Source organism: Callospermophilus lateralis, chromosome 10, assembly GCF_048772815.1.
Source record: "Callospermophilus lateralis isolate mCalLat2 chromosome 10, mCalLat2.hap1, whole genome shotgun sequence".
NCBI lineage: Eukaryota > Metazoa > Chordata > Mammalia > Rodentia > Sciuridae > Callospermophilus > Callospermophilus lateralis.
The window spans coordinates 56,614,167-56,621,355 of record NC_135314.1 but is presented as its reverse complement, the minus strand read 5'-3'; positions in this window follow the sequence as shown (position 1 = coordinate 56,621,355).

The following is a 7,189-nucleotide window of genomic DNA, read 5'->3' as shown; positions in this document are numbered from 1 at the left end:
AAGGAAAGAAGGAAAAAAGTACTTAGATATTTTTTTTAGCCTGGTTTGGTTATAAGGAGACATTTTATCTCATCAATTTCAAATTAATTCAAAACTTCAAATACATTCTTCTGTCCCTGTCTTATTCCATTCCTTCTTTGCATTTTTAGATCCTTCAAGACGCAACTGAGGATGCAAAATGTGAGAATAACTGCTGTAGTTTCAAGATATCTACAAATAAAAATATGACTAGTTTTGATTTTTGCAAATATATATATATATATATATATATGCATATGCTACGCACACACATACACACACACACACCACAATCCATACCTTTTCTGAATCAATACATTCATTTTCCATGTAATTTTCACAACTCTGTGGATATTTTTATTTCCATTTTACAGACCAGAAAACCAGTGCTGTGAAAGGTGAAATAACTTGCCCAGGGTTACATGGCCACATAGCACTTTGAACTCAGCCATCTCCAACTACAAAGCCCATGCTATTAACTATAGTGCTATATACCTGCAGCAAGCCCTTTCTTAGGAACAGAAATGAATTTAAACTTATCCCATAAAAATTTTCTTTCTCTGTGTGCATATACTGAGGATTAAAGCCAGGGCCTCATGAATGCTAAACATGGGTTCTTCTTGCCTTTTTCATATCTCTTTTACTCAAAAAACAACTAAGTTTCCTTAGGAAAAACATCCAACAAGCTTGAGCTCCATTTTTAATACAATGTGAATAATGCCCTGGAGTCGTGTGATCTAGCAGCCCTATAACTGTGCTGGTTTGGATCAAACTACTAGGCTGTAGGCTTAAATATGCAATAGTGAACTGGTTACAAATACCTCACTATAAGGACAACTAAATCAAACTGCCAAAGTATTTGCACCAGCCCTTGGCCAGCATGCAGAGAAACCGGAGCCTAGATGATCATCAGGAAACATAATAACCTTGATCTCCTAGCTTCCCAGTGTTTCCTTTATTTTGTATTTTTAAGAGAAGACCATTTAAATTCATAGCTAAGTCTAGTTTTCCGTCTTTCGATTAACAAGCACTGTGAACCTCAGCTGATTCTGTTTTTTCAATTGTGAAACAGAAAACTTGACCTTGACATGCTCATCCAGTGACCTTCAAGGACTCCAGAAGTCCAAATGGGATAGCTGTCACTTTCTCCAGGAAAAAAGTTGTGAGGTCTATGAATTTGCTCACATATTTTCTGGGCAGCTGTTGTGTTTTATAATTTAGGAAATACAACACGATGTGTTTGATAAGCAGCAGATATGATAACTCACAGGTAAGACAACAGCCTCTGCCAAGGAGGAGACTACAATCAGACCCTGAGAAGATGAACAGAAAGCATACACGCAACATGAGTAATAGGAATAGGTAGTGCAAACCCAGAGCTGAGGGGGACCAGAAAAGGCTCTGGGTGGTACAATTTTTGAAAGCAGGACTAGATGTAGATTGATGGAGAGAAAGAAGTGTGACATTCCTATTGAGGGGTATTGTATGTACAAGGGGATGGAAGCAAAAGTGAATCTGAAAAAAAAGACCCTTGAATACTTGAGTGCTATTCTTAGAATTTAGAATGGATTTGATAGAAGGCAAGAAGTACCCAAGATATGAGGCAACATCTTTTTTTTTTTTTTTAAGTGTATGAGAATGAGTTTGGCTTTCAGGAGGAACCAGAAAGATGGGGCCCAGCTAGGAGGCATGAGCAATAAGCAAGTCATGGTGTGAAAGATGGATGGGACGGTACCTGTGAAAACAGCAAGGAAGGGCGAATCAAAAGGCCTTGTGAAATCTCAACTCTTTGCATGTTTGAGCAATTCCTGGCAAGACTGCCCCTGGGTTTCTGTGCAATTAATTTCAAGTTGGAGGCTTCCAGCATCTCAGAAGTATTATGCCAAGACTTCCTTTATTCTTTCAATGTAAGGTTTGGGTTGTTAACACTCCATGTCAGTCTTTAGAAGGCCTTGTCTAAAAAATGCAACGTTTCCAGAGAACACTGGATACAAAATGAGAGAAGTTATAAAATTTAATTCTGTCTTTACTCTTCCTCAGTTGGTTGGGTAGGTGCAGGGCAAAAGGAATATCAGAAAGGTTAAAATGGAAATGGCACACAAGGTAATAGCACTCTTCAAGCTGTGGAGAAACATCAGTTTGCACCTTTAAAAATGTGTTTATTTTATTTTAATTGACATAATAATTGTACATATTTCTGGGGATACCTTGCTTTTGATTGACAAAGTGACGGTCCTGTTGCCACCATCTGTCCCCTGTTGATTAAATAGCTTCATCTACCTTGGTACAGAATCCTTGGTACAGTTAGGTTTGGGAGCAGGGCATTGGGCTAGAACAAACTGTTTAATGACTGGCACATTAATGGTCCCCATGTAGTATATGCTGGATATACCACAACAAAAATCCAGAATCAACCTGCGTCTATCTCAGTATGAATAGATCATATTGCCCGCCTCAGCATTTGCCATGGATTTCTTTCATGTGTTTTCTCTTTGTAGAAATGGATTCCACTAACAATAGACTGGTCTTCCAGATTTCTACTTTCTCACCTCCCAGCTGCCTCTATAAGCTTGGGACACGAACATTTGAAGCTACTGGGCTTCCAAATTTAATGCACACAAAAATCACCAAGAGAGAGCTTTCTGTTTTTTTGAAATGCAGATTCTAGGGCCTGCTCTTAACAGTACTTCTACTTTAATAAACCTGGGATAGGGTTCAAGAATCTGCATTGAACTGGCATCCCAAGTAATTCTGGTGTAGATGGTCCCCAGACCACATCACCAGAGCACTTTTAAGTTCACCCAGCAACATAATTGATTCATATCAAAGCCAAACTCGTAAATAAACATTTATCAAGAAGACTTGAGAGGATTTGCCCAATGTTCACATGTAAGTGTTTGGCCTGTTCTTCCTAGAGTTTAAGCTGACACAGAACCATGCTGGGAGGTGTCTATGACACACTGTGAGTGTCTGGCAGAGAGAATTTTCTTCTTAGGAACAGGAGCAACAACGTTGCTTGCATAATTGTTACTCCACCCTGGCATTTTTTATTAGTCATAAAAATTGACTGTGCCAGCTTCAGTATTGTCAGGTTGCTTGATGAGTATCCCGGGTGAGTGGACTCCTTGTTCTGCCCTCAAAGAGCAAAAACACAACTCAGTTCACAGATCACACTACTGAGCCAAGGTTTGAATGCCCCCTGAGTGTCCAGAAGTATCTCTGCCTTATTTTCAGAGTTCCCCCCCAACCAGTGGCATTATTGATACTACAGGTTCCTTTGTCCTATGGAGAAGAAGAAGGGAAATAATTGCTGCTACACTCATGCCAACCTAAATAACAAACAGAAAGATTCTCCAAAGATTAATAAGGTAGTAGTTTTGCTGTGGGAATGCCATAGTATACTTCATGCATATTCAAGGAGGTTTGGGCAAGAGGGTGTTTTTAAAGGCAAAATGGAAAGAATTACATAAGTTATTTTGAAACAATGATCCTTGACTATAAGGATCAATAACAAGAGTGGTGTTAGTCAGGGTTAGACAGGCAGTTGTTGGGTAGACCTCCTTGCAGAAGTATTTTCTGGGTGAGGTTGCCGTGGCCTTTGTGCAAGGTTGTGGTTCTGGCAAAGTCTTCTGGGGATAATTATACTTTATCAGGCATAAGCATGAGATCCCACCCTTTGTAGCCTCCCAGCTTTGTTTATTTCTTTGTTTAGGGTTTGACAGAAGTGACTTCATTTTGATTCTGACAGCTTTCACACTTTGAAGGAAGAAAAGCTATGGGTTGTTGACAGTTTTACTCTTGAAAGATGTGTTTGATACCTTACTTCTACAAATTTCCCAACTACGTTCCCATACCTTATCTTCTGGGACTCATTCATTGTCTGAGGCACAGACCCAAGACTTCTTTGCTTTAGCTGTGTTAGTCCTATTTTCAGTCTCAGCACATCTGCACAAGCCTCATTGAATTTAGCCAAATCTGGGACCATAAAAGCAGTTGCGAGTTAAAAGACCTCCTGACATCCTAATCCCAGTCTTCCTCCCCTTAGTATTCTCCACCCCAAACTGACGGCAAGGTTCTAACCTCTAACTGACAGAGGCTCATAACTCGCTTGGGGAGAGTTTCTTGGAGTCTCACTGCCTGCCCATTATTGGCAACCCCAATGAAAACCAGAGCCCTCTGCAGTCAGAAAAATTCTTTCTTTTTCTTGCCTTGACTACAATCTTTGTTATTTTCTACAAATAGGAAGGTTTGTCTTGCAGTTTCAAGAATTTCCCATGATCAAAAAAGTCAAAACTGTCCAGGAAATTCCAAGTGGCTAAATGCCATGAGCTCAATTATCAAGATGTGATTGGCTGAGAGACATAAGTTCATGTGTATATTATATTTTAAGAAAAATAACTACCAGCTCAATGAAGGAGAATCATTCAACAAGATTTAATGTACAGACCAATCTCTAAATTGTGTGTTTGAATAGGGTAATGAAGAAAAAAATTAAGTAAATGTAAATATCTGGGAATGATTAGATATATTTTTTTGTTAAGCTCTCAACTCTTCTATAGAACTCCTTAATCCAACATTGTTTTCCCACATTATAAAACTATCTCCTCCCTTGTTCAACAACTTCTAAATTGTCAGATTGGTCAACTTTAGAATGTGGAAATGAAGCAGCTCCTTGGAGTACGTGGAAGTAGAATTAGATGCCTGTAGTTTAACAAAGTCAGAACAAGTTTTTGAATCAAGGAAACACCTACCGCACATGAAAAATGGTGAAGTGATCAGCTACCCAGGGCAATTCATACAAACAAATGAACTTCTCAAATCATATTTACTCACCTCATGCACAAAATTTCACCATCGTATTTCTTCATGGCAAAGCATTTACTTCAGGCAAAATATAAATATACATGGGATTTTTCATTTGTGTCATATGGTGAAAGATTTGCAGGTTCTTTCCTAAGCATCAATGTTAGTTGATGAGCTTGGTGACACCTAAGGGAATTGGGGAGGATAGAAATCTGACAGCCTCCCAGCTTTGTCTTCATCAGTCCCCAAATCTACACCTGGTTACAAGTCTAGAATGTAATGCCTTCACCCATAGAAGAACTATATCTGTAATGGAAATGTGTTCTCAGGTGTCCATGAAGGACAAATGTAGGAACTATATGCTATTTCCTTCCACATGCCTTACTCTGGGTCTAGGTTTCCTTGGCAAGAGCCCTGAAATTTGCCTCCTTTTCCCCTTTTCTCTTGGCTTATCAGTCCCTGACAGGGGAGAGGGAAGATACTTAATAGTACTAAGTATGTAGAGCTACACTTATATAATTAATTTATTTTTAACAAAGGCATTGATAAAATTCAATACAAGCCAGGCACGGTGGCACATGCCTGTAATCCCAGTGGCTTGGGAGGCTGAAGCAGGAGGATGGTGAGTTCAAAGCCAGCCTCAGCAACAGTGAGGTGATAAGCAATTCAATGAGACCCTGTCTGTAAATAAAATACATAACAATGCTGGGGATGTGGCTCAGTGGTCAACTGCCCCTGAGCTTAATCCCTGGTATCCCCCCAAAAAAATTCAATATGAAAGAAAAGATTTTGTTTTGTTTTATATTTTTCAGTAAGTAATGTTGGAGCAAGTAGTTATCTGTAAGGAAAAGAAAGAAAAAAAAAAACTTGACTTCACTAGTCCCACATTCCTACATACACAACATACAGAAATAAATTCAAGATGGGTCATGTATTTAAATGTAAAGGGAAGGCAATTTTGTGAGTGTGTATGTGTGTGCATGTGTATATGTGGTGCTGAGGATTGATCCCAGGGTCTCAAACATGCTAGGTAAGCACTCTACCACTGAGCTAATCCCCAAACTGGCAGATATCTTTAAAAATATGTCATAGGCACTAACTATAAGAAAAAAAATGAATTTCATCAAAACTAGATATTTTCACTCATCAAAAAATACTCATTATGGGGCTGGGGTTGTGGCTTAGCAGTAGAGCATTTGTCTCGCATATGTGAGGCCCTGGGTTCAAGCCTCAGCACCACATAAAGATAAATAAAATAAAGGTATCGTGTCCACCTACAACTAAAAAAAAATATTAAAAAAAATACCCATTATGAAAGTGAAAAGGCAAACCACAGCCTGAAAGAAAACGTTATATATACAAACTGTGTTAGTCAGTTTTCTATCACTGTGATAAAATACCCGAAATAATCAACTTAAAAGGAGGAAAGGTTTATTTGGGCTCATGGTTTCTGAGGTTTTAATCTGTGGTCCTTTGGCCTTGTTGCTTTGGGCCATTGGCTGCACAGTGCATCGTGGTGGAAACACATGATGGAAGAGGCATATCCACCTCATGGAAGCTAGGAAACAAAGAGAAGAGGAGGTGCCAGGGTTCCAATATCCCCTTCAAGAGCATTCCCCTAATAACCTGTCTTCCTTCCACTAGACCCTACCTCCTAATGGTCCCACTGCCACCAAGTAACACTGTGGGGTGGAGACCAAGTCTTCAACACATGTGCCTTCAGGGGAACATTCAAGATCTAAACTATAACACCCACACACACTCACAAAACCTGACAAGATCTCATACTAGAATATATACAGCACTTTCCCGTGGTATGGTCCCCCCTTGGTATCATCAGGCAGTTGGTTCCAGGATCCCTGAGGATGCCAAAATCTGTTGATGCTTATGGTGTAGTATTCGCAGGTGACTTCAGCAACCTCAGCACATCCTTCCACACATTTAAATCACCTCTGGATTCTTGATAATACCTAATATGATACAAATATTATGTAAATAGTTCTCATACTGTATTGTTTATGGAATAAGAACCCCCAAAAGTTTAATATAAAAGCATTTTTTTCTTGAATATTTTCCATCTGTGGTTGGTTGAATCCGTGGAGGTGAAACCTGTGGATATGGGGAAACAACTGCACAGAAAAAGGGGGAAGTGGGCCAAAGTCTCGATAGTCACTCTGTAAAAGAAAAGATCCAAACAGTCAATAAACCCATGAAAGGTGCCAAAACTTATTACTCACCAGGAAAGTGCAAATTAAAACCACAGTGAGACACCATATACTCACAAGAATGGCTAAAATCAAAAAAGACTGACAATACCAAGCGTTGAGGAGGATGGGACAACGAGAACCCTCAGTATTGTAAATGGAGT